The sequence below is a fragment of the Eleutherodactylus coqui genome, chromosome 7 (assembly GCF_035609145.1).
Source record: "Eleutherodactylus coqui strain aEleCoq1 chromosome 7, aEleCoq1.hap1, whole genome shotgun sequence".
NCBI lineage: Eukaryota > Metazoa > Chordata > Amphibia > Anura > Eleutherodactylidae > Eleutherodactylus > Eleutherodactylus coqui.
The window spans coordinates 230,953,912-230,967,779 of NC_089843.1; the positions used below are offsets into that span (position 1 = coordinate 230,953,912).

Below are 13,868 nucleotides of genomic sequence, written 5' to 3' on the forward strand. Positions count from 1 at the left end.
TATCACCCCCCCTCCAGCAGCAGCAGTAATATCACCCCCCCCCTCCAGCAGCAGCAGTAATATCAACCCCCCCCCCCCCTCCAGCAGCAACAGTAATATCACCCCCCCCCCCTCCAGCAGCAACAGTAATATCACCCCCCCCCCTCCAGCAGCAACAGTAATATCAACCCCCCCCCCTCCAGCAGCAACAGTAATATCAAACCCCCCCCCCTCCAGCAGCAACAGTAATATCAACCCCCCCCCCCTCCAGCAGCAACAGTAATATCAACCCCTCTCCCCCCCCCCCCCCCCTTGCAGCAGCAGTAATTTAATCCCCCCCCCCCTTGCAGCAGTAATATTAACTCCCCCAGCAGCAGCAGCAGTAATATCAACGCCCCCTCCCCCCTAGCAGCAGTAATATCAACCCCCCCCCCCCCACCCCGGCAGCAGTAATATTAGCCTCTCCCCCCCCCCCCCCGCCTATCATTGAAGAATAGGATTTAACCCCTTAGTGACCACCCTATAGTGTTTTTACGTCCTGCAGCTGCAGGACGTGTATGGAGGGAGGTAGTGCCGCTATCTCCCTCCATACAGCACGGGCGGGCGTCAGCTGTTTATTACAGCTGACACCCACGGGCAATAGGCGCGCTCAGCCGTTCGGTCGATCGCGGCTATTAACCCTTTAAGTCCTGCTGTAAATTATGACAGCGGCATTTAAATCCCCCGAACGCTGTTTGGGGGGGTCCCGCACAGCCCCCCCCCCCCCCCACGGAGAGATCGGGGGATCCGTGCAGGTGTCATGGCAGCCCTGGGCCTAATGAATGGCCCCAGGGCTGCCTTAGCAGACTGCCTATCAAGCTATCCACACAGGGTGGCTTGATAGACTGCCTGTAAAAAAGCAGTATGACGTAATGCTATAGCATTACGTCATACTGCAGGAGCGATCAAAGCATCGCATGTTAAAGTCCCCCAGCGGGACTTCAAACCTAAAGTTAAAAAAAGATCAATAAAGTTTTTTTTAAATTGTAAAAAAAAAAAGTTATAAAAGTTTAAATCACCCCCCTTTTGCCATATCAATTACTAAAAAATCTAAATCTTAAAATAAAAATATGTATTTGGTATCCCCACATTTGTAAAAGTCCGCTCTATCAAAGTAGTGCATTATTTTTCCTGCACGGTGAACGTTGTCCGAAAAGGGGGGAAAAAAAAAAAAAGCCATAAATACACTTTTCTAGTTACCCTGTCTTCCAGAAAAAATGCCATAAAAAGCGAGCAAAAAGTTGTATGTATTCCAAATTGATACTGATACTATCGGAAACTACAGGACATCCCGCAAAAAATGAGCCCTTGCACAACTACGTCGACAGAAAAATAAAGTTATTGAGCGCACAAAATAACTGCAGAAAAAAATTGAAAAAAATTTAATATCTTAAAAAAAAAAAACAAGTACTACAGCAAAAAAAAAACTAAGTTTGGTATCGTAGTAATCATACTGACCCATGGTATAAAAATATCAGGTCGTTTTTATTGCAGTTTGTGCGTCGTAGAAACAGGATGCACCGAAATATGGTGGAATGTCGTTTTTTTTTTTTTCCCCGTGTCTCTCCGCTAAGAGTTTTTAAAAAGTGTTTCAGTACATTATATGGTACAATAAATAGTGCCATTGAAAAATACAACTCGTCCCTCAAAAAACAAGCCCTCATACAGCGACGTCGATGGATAAATAAAGGAGCTACGATTTTTTTAAAAGGGAGTAGGAAAAAACAGAAATGGAAAAAAGCAAAAAAGCCTGGTCACTAAGGGGTTAATTAATGTAAAACTATTCATCTGCAATACCTCATGGGCCAAGAATTTACATGTCCAAAAGAGTCCAATACAAATGACATGACGAAAGACTGCGCACTCTCCACAACGTAGGTGATGTGTGCGGAAGGTGGGGCAATTATACCACTGGCTCTAGGAGGGTACACAGCTGTTCTTCTATTCAGAAGACATCGATAGTCTATTTAATATACATAGACTTTAACCTTGTCAAACGTCGTCGTCGCCGCCGCGCGGTTTTAATAGCTCTCCCAGCTGCCTGGGTGCATTGTGGGTGCGCCCAGAGTGCTGGCTGAGCGTGTTGCCTCAAGCCTTGGAAGTGGAGTTGGGCGGGCCGGGCTACAGGTGAAACCCATTTCGGGTTATCGCTTCTCGGCCTTTTGGCTAAGATCAAGTGTAGTATCTGTTCTTATCAGTTTAATATCTGATACGTCCCCTATCTGGGGACCATATATTAAATGGATTTTTAGAACAGGGAGCTGGAAAAAGAGCTTGCTCTGTCCACTCCACGCATTGACCTGGTATTGCAGTACCTCCAGGACCGGTGCACCCCCTTTCCTACAGCAGTTTCCAAAAGCAGAAAAACAAAACCGACGAGCAAGAGGTGCAGCGCAGCTGTGGCGGCGGCTGCTGCTACCACCCAAGCACTTTGATTGACACTCAGCCCGTCTGCTCGCAACATTGTATCCACTGAGCAGCTGCGTCTGCCAGAGTGTGCACAGCACAGGTACAACTGGAAGCAAAACACACACACACACACACACCAGTTCATATGGCAGCCGCACTCTATAGTTCGTACCTACCGCTGCGCTAATAGCCAAGTTGGAAACATCGGGCAGGCACAGCGTATCCTGGCAGCCTGCGTCTGTATGCTCCACGTATTCGGGTCATGGGTGTATGTGCAGGGGGCCCGGAGCCCTAGGGGGCCCATAAAGTCTCTCTTCCCCACATTGTAAACCAATGCTATCAATGACGCTTTATAGTTTGGGGGCCCAGTTCCAGACTTTGTACTGGGGCCCCGCAGCTTCAAGTTACACCTCCGGATCAGGATAATGCTAGGCCATTCCAACCAGCCTGTGTGTGTGACCTGCAGTCGCTGGTAGTCGAAAAGCGGCCGGCCCCGGATGCGCGCTTCAGAGTGGACAGACAGCAGCGGACCCCCAATCACACAGGCCCAAGGCTTGCTATGTAGCACGGAATACCTCATTGGACTGCAGCACTCCACGCGGGCTGAGATACACGCTCCACGTGGGATGGGCAGTATTCGTCCATGAAGATCCAGGCCAACGTTTAGAGATGGAGCAACACTCGGGGAGCAAAGAACTCCAACGAACGGACGCCTACTTTACAAGGATGTATTGCTTTATTCAATGCATGGACACAGAAACAGTTCAACCGCTCGATTACAGACCGCAGTCAATACAGTAAAGAAAGAAATGTGTCTGTTTAATGTAAACTTGCATGGAGCTCGTTTGTCAGCCACTGACTGAATGCTGCTGCTGCATGTCTAAAACGTGGTCTGACGTTACACGCACCACCAGGGATAAGGCCTTGCCTATAAGCATTCCCCAGCTGGCAAAAACCGAACCTCCCTGCCTATTCCTCACCATGGAAGAACGGAACCTACCTTTTTTTTAAAAAAAGAAAGCCACAGCAGCAGCCAACTCGATTTTGGTAGGCCGCTGTCTCCCCCTTGTGTGCTGCATAAAAAATGCACTCCACTAAAAATAGCAATGATCCACGAAATAGAGCGTATGGAGAGAATGAGGCTTCCAGATGAGCCGTCAGGCTATGATAAATTGTATCACACCTGGGCGATATGGATAGATGCCCGGAGCTCACCCCTATTTACCAAGTGGTTACAGACAGGGACATGTGAGTAACACGTTTAAACCACAATCGTAAAGAGAAACAACAATTCCGGAGCCCGCCCCCCCCCCTTTTTGTTTTATTTTTTCTTTCTCCCGTGTCATAGATACCTACCCCCCCCTTACCCTCCCCTCATTCCCCTGTTTGTAGACCTTATAAAATATCACAGACAAACATGATATAGTTCAACTCGAAATTGATTTATTAAGTTTCATTGTCAAAGTTAATTTTACATTGCTTTGAGATAAGGCAAAAGTTTCCCCCCCTCCATGAAACCAATAAAACCTATATTGAATAAAATAAAAATGATGCAGTTACCGGTAGTTCTGCAGCTTCTTGGTGGAAATAAAGACCATCTCCCGTCTCCCAGCTGCAGCAGAGACTGACTGAAATGGCTGCCAAGCCCGGTATTAATGCTTCTAAATTGATGACATCACAAAGGAGTGACATCGTCAGCCTTCCAAACACCTGGCTCAATTGCATACAGTATGTATGTATGTATGCATGTATGTGAGTGAGTCTATCTATCTATCTATCTATCTATCTATCTATCTTTATTAATTATGTAGAATATAGATATGGATTATTTCTAAATTACAGATTTTGTAGATATAGATTAAAGATAGATTTAAGATTGTGTGTGTGTGTGTGTGTGTGTGTGTGTGTGTGTGTGTGTGTGTGTGTGTGTGTGTGTGTGTGTGTATATATAATGTATATATGTAAAAAAAAATATAAAATCTGTAGTTATGTATGTATGTATGTATGGCGGGCGGGCAAAAAAGGCCTGCTGTATGTTTTTAAGTTCTTCGGATGACCATGCCGCTCTAATATTCTCCTTACTAGGGTCTACTAATGCTGGCCCAGGGGAAGGCAATAAAGCCCTATGGGGCCGAAGCCAATTTCCCTTATTTTAGGTTAAAAGTTTCCATCCGTCCCCACTGGAAATGCGGCCGGCCGAAGAGATCCCTCCAACCGACCGACCGACGCACCTTCAGAGACAAACTAGTGCTTGCTTCTAGTGTCATCGCCGGCTTAACCATCCTTTGTAGGGAGCTGACGAGTCCTGCAGTAGCAGCAGCAGCAGGCTCTGCAAGCCTAGGATGCGTGAGCACGGTGCAAGAGGAAGGACTGAGGGTGTGAGGCTGGGCGCGGTTGAGAAGGCGTGGGGCGGGGCTATGGAAAGTTTTAATAGCTCTCCCAGCTGCCTGGGTGCATTGTGGGTGCGCCCAGAGTGCTGGCTGAGCGTGTTGCCTCAAGCCTTGGAAGTGGAGTTGGGCGGGCCGGGCTACAGGTGAAACCCATTTCGGGTTATCGCTTCTCGGCCTTTTGGCTAAGATCAAGTGTAGTATCTGTTCTTATCAGTTTAATATCTGATACGTCCCCTATCTGGGGACCATATATTAAATGGATTTTTAGAACAGGGAGCTGGAAAAAGAGCTTGCTCTGTCCACTCCACGCATTGACCTGGTATTGCAGTACCTCCAGGACCGGTGCACCCCCTTTCCTACAGCAGTTTCCAAAAGCAGAAAAACAAAACCGACGAGCAAGAGGTGCAGCGCAGCTGTGGCGGCGGCTGCTGCTACCACCCAAGCACTTTGATTGACACTCAGCCCGTCTGCTCGCAACATTGTATCCACTGAGCAGCTGCGTCTGCCAGAGTGTGCACAGCACAGGTACAACTGGAAGCAAAACACACACACACACACACACCAGTTCATATGGCAGCCGCACTCTATAGTTCGTACCTACCGCTGCGCTAATAGCCAAGTTGGAAACATCGGGCAGGCACAGCGTATCCTGGCAGCCTGCGTCTGTATGCTCCACGTATTCGGGTCATGGGTGTATGTGCAGGGGGCCCGGAGCCCTAGGGGGCCCATAAAGTCTCTCTTCCCCACATTGTAAACCAATGCTATCAATGACGCTTTATAGTTTGGGGGCCCAGTTCCAGACTTTGTACTGGGGCCCCGCAGCTTCAAGTTACACCTCCGGATCAGGATAATGCTAGGCCATTCCAACCAGCCTGTGTGTGTGACCTGCAGTCGCTGGTAGTCGAAAAGCGGCCGGCCCCGGATGCGCGCTTCAGAGTGGACAGACAGCAGCGGACCCCCAATCACACAGGCCCAAGGCTTGCTATGTAGCACGGAATACCTCATTGGACTGCAGCACTCCACGCGGGCTGAGATACACGCTCCACGTGGGATGGGCAGTATTCGTCCATGAAGATCCAGGCCAACGTTTAGAGATGGAGCAACACTCGGGGAGCAAAGAACTCCAACGAACGGACGCCTACTTTACAAGGATGTATTGCTTTATTCAATGCATGGACACAGAAACAGTTCAACCGCTCGATTACAGACCGCAGTCAATACAGTAAAGAAAGAAATGTGTCTGTTTAATGTAAACTTGCATGGAGCTCGTTTGTCAGCCACTGACTGAATGCTGCTGCTGCATGTCTAAAACGTGGTCTGACGTTACACGCACCACCAGGGATAAGGCCTTGCCTATAAGCATTCCCCAGCTGGCAAAAACCGAACCTCCCTGCCTATTCCTCACCATGGAAGAACGGAACCTACCTTTTTTTTAAAAAAAGAAAGCCACAGCAGCAGCCAACTCGATTTTGGTAGGCCGCTGTCTCCCCCTTGTGTGCTGCATAAAAAATGCACTCCACTAAAAATAGCAATGATCCACGAAATAGAGCGTATGGAGAGAATGAGGCTTCCAGATGAGCCGTCAGGCTATGATAAATTGTATCACACCTGGGCGATATGGATAGATGCCCGGAGCTCACCCCTATTTACCAAGTGGTTACAGACAGGGACATGTGAGTAACACGTTTAAACCACAATCGTAAAGAGAAACAACAATTCCGGAGCCCGCCCCCCCCCCTTTTTGTTTTATTTTTTCTTTCTCCCGTGTCATAGATACCTACCCCCCCCTTACCCTCCCCTCATTCCCCTGTTTGTAGACCTTATAAAATATCACAGACAAACATGATATAGTTCAACTCGAAATTGATTTATTAAGTTTCATTGTCAAAGTTAATTTTACATTGCTTTGAGATAAGGCAAAAGTTTCCCCCCCTCCATGAAACCAATAAAACCTATATTGAATAAAATAAAAATGATGCAGTTACCGGTAGTTCTGCAGCTTCTTGGTGGAAATAAAGACCATCTCCCGTCTCCCAGCTGCAGCAGAGACTGACTGAAATGGCTGCCAAGCCCGGTATTAATGCTTCTAAATTGATGACATCACAAAGGAGTGACATCGTCAGCCTTCCAAACACCTGGCTCAATTGCATACAGTATGTATGTATGTATGCATGTATGTGAGTGAGTCTATCTATCTATCTATCTATCTATCTATCTATCTTTATTAATTATGTAGAATATAGATATGGATTATTTCTAAATTACAGATTTTGTAGATATAGATTAAAGATAGATTTAAGATTGTGTGTGTGTGTGTGTGTGTGTGTGTGTGTGTGTGTGTGTGTGTGTGTGTGTGTGTGTGTGTGTGTATATATAATGTATATATGTAAAAAAAAATATAAAATCTGTAGTTATGTATGTATGTATGTATGGCGGGCGGGCAAAAAAGGCCTGCTGTATGTTTTTAAGTTCTTCGGATGACCATGCCGCTCTAATATTCTCCTTACTAGGGTCTACTAATGCTGGCCCAGGGGAAGGCAATAAAGCCCTATGGGGCCGAAGCCAATTTCCCTTATTTTAGGTTAAAAGTTTCCATCCGTCCCCACTGGAAATGCGGCCGGCCGAAGAGATCCCTCCAACCGACCGACCGACGCACCTTCAGAGACAAACTAGTGCTTGCTTCTAGTGTCATCGCCGGCTTAACCATCCTTTGTAGGGAGCTGACGAGTCCTGCAGTAGCAGCAGCAGCAGGCTCTGCAAGCCTAGGATGCGTGAGCACGGTGCAAGAGGAAGGACTGAGGGTGTGAGGCTGGGCGCGGTTGAGAAGGCGTGGGGCGGGGCTATGGAAAGTTTTAATAGCTCTCCCAGCTGCCTGGGTGCATTGTGGGTGCGCCCAGAGTGCTGGCTGAGCGTGTTGCCTCAAGCCTTGGAAGTGGAGTTGGGCGGGCCGGGCTACAGGTGAAACCCATTTCGGGTTATCGCTTCTCGGCCTTTTGGCTAAGATCAAGTGTAGTATCTGTTCTTATCAGTTTAATATCTGATACGTCCCCTATCTGGGGACCATATATTAAATGGATTTTTAGAACAGGGAGCTGGAAAAAGAGCTTGCTCTGTCCACTCCACGCATTGACCTGGTATTGCAGTACCTCCAGGACCGGTGCACCCCCTTTCCTACAGCAGTTTCCAAAAGCAGAAAAACAAAACCGACGAGCAAGAGGTGCAGCGCAGCTGTGGCGGCGGCTGCTGCTACCACCCAAGCACTTTGATTGACACTCAGCCCGTCTGCTCGCAACATTGTATCCACTGAGCAGCTGCGTCTGCCAGAGTGTGCACAGCACAGGTACAACTGGAAGCAAAACACACACACACACACACACCAGTTCATATGGCAGCCGCACTCTATAGTTCGTACCTACCGCTGCGCTAATAGCCAAGTTGGAAACATCGGGCAGGCACAGCGTATCCTGGCAGCCTGCGTCTGTATGCTCCACGTATTCGGGTCATGGGTGTATGTGCAGGGGGCCCGGAGCCCTAGGGGGCCCATAAAGTCTCTCTTCCCCACATTGTAAACCAATGCTATCAATGACGCTTTATAGTTTGGGGGCCCAGTTCCAGACTTTGTACTGGGGCCCCGCAGCTTCAAGTTACACCTCCGGATCAGGATAATGCTAGGCCATTCCAACCAGCCTGTGTGTGTGACCTGCAGTCGCTGGTAGTCGAAAAGCGGCCGGCCCCGGATGCGCGCTTCAGAGTGGACAGACAGCAGCGGACCCCCAATCACACAGGCCCAAGGCTTGCTATGTAGCACGGAATACCTCATTGGACTGCAGCACTCCACGCGGGCTGAGATACACGCTCCACGTGGGATGGGCAGTATTCGTCCATGAAGATCCAGGCCAACGTTTAGAGATGGAGCAACACTCGGGGAGCAAAGAACTCCAACGAACGGACGCCTACTTTACAAGGATGTATTGCTTTATTCAATGCATGGACACAGAAACAGTTCAACCGCTCGATTACAGACCGCAGTCAATACAGTAAAGAAAGAAATGTGTCTGTTTAATGTAAACTTGCATGGAGCTCGTTTGTCAGCCACTGACTGAATGCTGCTGCTGCATGTCTAAAACGTGGTCTGACGTTACACGCACCACCAGGGATAAGGCCTTGCCTATAAGCATTCCCCAGCTGGCAAAAACCGAACCTCCCTGCCTATTCCTCACCATGGAAGAACGGAACCTACCTTTTTTTTAAAAAAAGAAAGCCACAGCAGCAGCCAACTCGATTTTGGTAGGCCGCTGTCTCCCCCTTGTGTGCTGCATAAAAAATGCACTCCACTAAAAATAGCAATGATCCACGAAATAGAGCGTATGGAGAGAATGAGGCTTCCAGATGAGCCGTCAGGCTATGATAAATTGTATCACACCTGGGCGATATGGATAGATGCCCGGAGCTCACCCCTATTTACCAAGTGGTTACAGACAGGGACATGTGAGTAACACGTTTAAACCACAATCGTAAAGAGAAACAACAATTCCGGAGCCCGCCCCCCCCCCTTTTTGTTTTATTTTTTCTTTCTCCCGTGTCATAGATACCTACCCCCCCCTTACCCTCCCCTCATTCCCCTGTTTGTAGACCTTATAAAATATCACAGACAAACATGATATAGTTCAACTCGAAATTGATTTATTAAGTTTCATTGTCAAAGTTAATTTTACATTGCTTTGAGATAAGGCAAAAGTTTCCCCCCCTCCATGAAACCAATAAAACCTATATTGAATAAAATAAAAATGATGCAGTTACCGGTAGTTCTGCAGCTTCTTGGTGGAAATAAAGACCATCTCCCGTCTCCCAGCTGCAGCAGAGACTGACTGAAATGGCTGCCAAGCCCGGTATTAATGCTTCTAAATTGATGACATCACAAAGGAGTGACATCGTCAGCCTTCCAAACACCTGGCTCAATTGCATACAGTATGTATGTATGTATGCATGTATGTGAGTGAGTCTATCTATCTATCTATCTATCTATCTATCTATCTTTATTAATTATGTAGAATATAGATATGGATTATTTCTAAATTACAGATTTTGTAGATATAGATTAAAGATAGATTTAAGATTGTGTGTGTGTGTGTGTGTGTGTGTGTGTGTGTGTGTGTGTGTGTGTGTGTGTGTGTATATATAATGTATATATGTAAAAAAAAATATAAAATCTGTAGTTATGTATGTATGTATGTATGGCGGGCGGGCAAAAAAGGCCTGCTGTATGTTTTTAAGTTCTTCGGATGACCATGCCGCTCTAATATTCTCCTTACTAGGGTCTACTAATGCTGGCCCAGGGGAAGGCAATAAAGCCCTATGGGGCCGAAGCCAATTTCCCTTATTTTAGGTTAAAAGTTTCCATCCGTCCCCACTGGAAATGCGGCCGGCCGAAGAGATCCCTCCAACCGACCGACCGACGCACCTTCAGAGACAAACTAGTGCTTGCTTCTAGTGTCATCGCCGGCTTAACCATCCTTTGTAGGGAGCTGACGAGTCCTGCAGTAGCAGCAGCAGCAGGCTCTGCAAGCCTAGGATGCGTGAGCACGGTGCAAGAGGAAGGACTGAGGGTGTGAGGCTGGGCGCGGTTGAGAAGGCGTGGGGCGGGGCTATGGAAAGTTTTAATAGCTCTCCCAGCTGCCTGGGTGCATTGTGGGTGCGCCCAGAGTGCTGGCTGAGCGTGTTGCCTCAAGCCTTGGAAGTGGAGTTGGGCGGGCCGGGCTACAGGTGAAACCCATTTCGGGTTATCGCTTCTCGGCCTTTTGGCTAAGATCAAGTGTAGTATCTGTTCTTATCAGTTTAATATCTGATACGTCCCCTATCTGGGGACCATATATTAAATGGATTTTTAGAACAGGGAGCTGGAAAAAGAGCTTGCTCTGTCCACTCCACGCATTGACCTGGTATTGCAGTACCTCCAGGACCGGTGCACCCCCTTTCCTACAGCAGTTTCCAAAAGCAGAAAAACAAAACCGACGAGCAAGAGGTGCAGCGCAGCTGTGGCGGCGGCTGCTGCTACCACCCAAGCACTTTGATTGACACTCAGCCCGTCTGCTCGCAACATTGTATCCACTGAGCAGCTGCGTCTGCCAGAGTGTGCACAGCACAGGTACAACTGGAAGCAAAACACACACACACACACACACCAGTTCATATGGCAGCCGCACTCTATAGTTCGTACCTACCGCTGCGCTAATAGCCAAGTTGGAAACATCGGGCAGGCACAGCGTATCCTGGCAGCCTGCGTCTGTATGCTCCACGTATTCGGGTCATGGGTGTATGTGCAGGGGGCCCGGAGCCCTAGGGGGCCCATAAAGTCTCTCTTCCCCACATTGTAAACCAATGCTATCAATGACGCTTTATAGTTTGGGGGCCCAGTTCCAGACTTTGTACTGGGGCCCCGCAGCTTCAAGTTACACCTCCGGATCAGGATAATGCTAGGCCATTCCAACCAGCCTGTGTGTGTGACCTGCAGTCGCTGGTAGTCGAAAAGCGGCCGGCCCCGGATGCGCGCTTCAGAGTGGACAGACAGCAGCGGACCCCCAATCACACAGGCCCAAGGCTTGCTATGTAGCACGGAATACCTCATTGGACTGCAGCACTCCACGCGGGCTGAGATACACGCTCCACGTGGGATGGGCAGTATTCGTCCATGAAGATCCAGGCCAACGTTTAGAGATGGAGCAACACTCGGGGAGCAAAGAACTCCAACGAACGGACGCCTACTTTACAAGGATGTATTGCTTTATTCAATGCATGGACACAGAAACAGTTCAACCGCTCGATTACAGACCGCAGTCAATACAGTAAAGAAAGAAATGTGTCTGTTTAATGTAAACTTGCATGGAGCTCGTTTGTCAGCCACTGACTGAATGCTGCTGCTGCATGTCTAAAACGTGGTCTGACGTTACACGCACCACCAGGGATAAGGCCTTGCCTATAAGCATTCCCCAGCTGGCAAAAACCGAACCTCCCTGCCTATTCCTCACCATGGAAGAACGGAACCTACCTTTTTTTTAAAAAAAGAAAGCCACAGCAGCAGCCAACTCGATTTTGGTAGGCCGCTGTCTCCCCCTTGTGTGCTGCATAAAAAATGCACTCCACTAAAAATAGCAATGATCCACGAAATAGAGCGTATGGAGAGAATGAGGCTTCCAGATGAGCCGTCAGGCTATGATAAATTGTATCACACCTGGGCGATATGGATAGATGCCCGGAGCTCACCCCTATTTACCAAGTGGTTACAGACAGGGACATGTGAGTAACACGTTTAAACCACAATCGTAAAGAGAAACAACAATTCCGGAGCCCGCCCCCCCCCCTTTTTGTTTTATTTTTTCTTTCTCCCGTGTCATAGATACCTACCCCCCCCTTACCCTCCCCTCATTCCCCTGTTTGTAGACCTTATAAAATATCACAGACAAACATGATATAGTTCAACTCGAAATTGATTTATTAAGTTTCATTGTCAAAGTTAATTTTACATTGCTTTGAGATAAGGCAAAAGTTTCCCCCCCTCCATGAAACCAATAAAACCTATATTGAATAAAATAAAAATGATGCAGTTACCGGTAGTTCTGCAGCTTCTTGGTGGAAATAAAGACCATCTCCCGTCTCCCAGCTGCAGCAGAGACTGACTGAAATGGCTGCCAAGCCCGGTATTAATGCTTCTAAATTGATGACATCACAAAGGAGTGACATCGTCAGCCTTCCAAACACCTGGCTCAATTGCATACAGTATGTATGTATGTATGCATGTATGTGAGTGAGTCTATCTATCTATCTATCTATCTATCTATCTATCTTTATTAATTATGTAGAATATAGATATGGATTATTTCTAAATTACAGATTTTGTAGATATAGATTAAAGATAGATTTAAGATTGTGTGTGTGTGTGTGTGTGTGTGTGTGTGTGTGTGTGTGTGTGTGTGTGTGTGTGTGTGTGTGTGTATATATAATGTATATATGTAAAAAAAAATATAAAATCTGTAGTTATGTATGTATGTATGTATGGCGGGCGGGCAAAAAAGGCCTGCTGTATGTTTTTAAGTTCTTCGGATGACCATGCCGCTCTAATATTCTCCTTACTAGGGTCTACTAATGCTGGCCCAGGGGAAGGCAATAAAGCCCTATGGGGCCGAAGCCAATTTCCCTTATTTTAGGTTAAAAGTTTCCATCCGTCCCCACTGGAAATGCGGCCGGCCGAAGAGATCCCTCCAACCGACCGACCGACGCACCTTCAGAGACAAACTAGTGCTTGCTTCTAGTGTCATCGCCGGCTTAACCATCCTTTGTAGGGAGCTGACGAGTCCTGCAGTAGCAGCAGCAGCAGGCTCTGCAAGCCTAGGATGCGTGAGCACGGTGCAAGAGGAAGGACTGAGGGTGTGAGGCTGGGCGCGGTTGAGAAGGCGTGGGGCGGGGCTATGGAAAGTTTTAATAGCTCTCCCAGCTGCCTGGGTGCATTGTGGGTGCGCCCAGAGTGCTGGCTGAGCGTGTTGCCTCAAGCCTTGGAAGTGGAGTTGGGCGGGCCGGGCTACAGGTGAAACCCATTTCGGGTTATCGCTTCTCGGCCTTTTGGCTAAGATCAAGTGTAGTATCTGTTCTTATCAGTTTAATATCTGATACGTCCCCTATCTGGGGACCATATATTAAATGGATTTTTAGAACAGGGAGCTGGAAAAAGAGCTTGCTCTGTCCACTCCACGCATTGACCTGGTATTGCAGTACCTCCAGGACCGGTGCACCCCCTTTCCTACAGCAGTTTCCAAAAGCAGAAAAACAAAACCGACGAGCAAGAGGTGCAGCGCAGCTGTGGCGGCGGCTGCTGCTACCACCCAAGCACTTTGATTGACACTCAGCCCGTCTGCTCGCAACATTGTATCCACTGAGCAGCTGCGTCTGCCAGAGTGTGCACAGCACAGGTACAACTGGAAGCAAAACACACACACACACACACACCAGTTCATATGGCAGCCGCACTCTATAGTTCGTACCTACCGCTGCGCTAATAGC

At 47.9% G+C, this 13,868-nt stretch overlaps 5 non-coding genes across 5 annotated transcripts; all 5 read left to right on the top strand.

Annotated features, from left to right (window-relative positions):
• Nucleotides 1-2,164: 2,164 nt before the first annotated feature.
• On the top strand, nt 2,165-2,355 carry LOC136573767 (U2 spliceosomal RNA). Its single transcript, XR_010785987.1, has one exon. It is a non-coding gene; the product is annotated as a U2 spliceosomal RNA (small nuclear RNA).
• Nucleotides 2,356-4,979: 2,624 nt separating this feature from the next.
• LOC136573768 (U2 spliceosomal RNA) lies at nt 4,980-5,170 on the top strand. The gene has a single exon (XR_010785988.1). It is a non-coding gene; the product is annotated as a U2 spliceosomal RNA (small nuclear RNA).
• A 2,624-nt stretch (nt 5,171-7,794) lies between these two features.
• Nucleotides 7,795-7,985, top strand: LOC136573769 (U2 spliceosomal RNA). The gene has a single exon (XR_010785989.1). It is a non-coding gene; the product is annotated as a U2 spliceosomal RNA (small nuclear RNA).
• A 2,614-nt stretch (nt 7,986-10,599) lies between these two features.
• On the top strand, nt 10,600-10,790 carry LOC136573771 (U2 spliceosomal RNA). The gene has a single exon (XR_010785990.1). It is a non-coding gene; the product is annotated as a U2 spliceosomal RNA (small nuclear RNA).
• Nucleotides 10,791-13,414: 2,624 nt separating this feature from the next.
• Nucleotides 13,415-13,605, top strand: LOC136573772 (U2 spliceosomal RNA). The gene has a single exon (XR_010785991.1). It is a non-coding gene; the product is annotated as a U2 spliceosomal RNA (small nuclear RNA).
• Nucleotides 13,606-13,868: the final 263 nt, after the last annotated feature.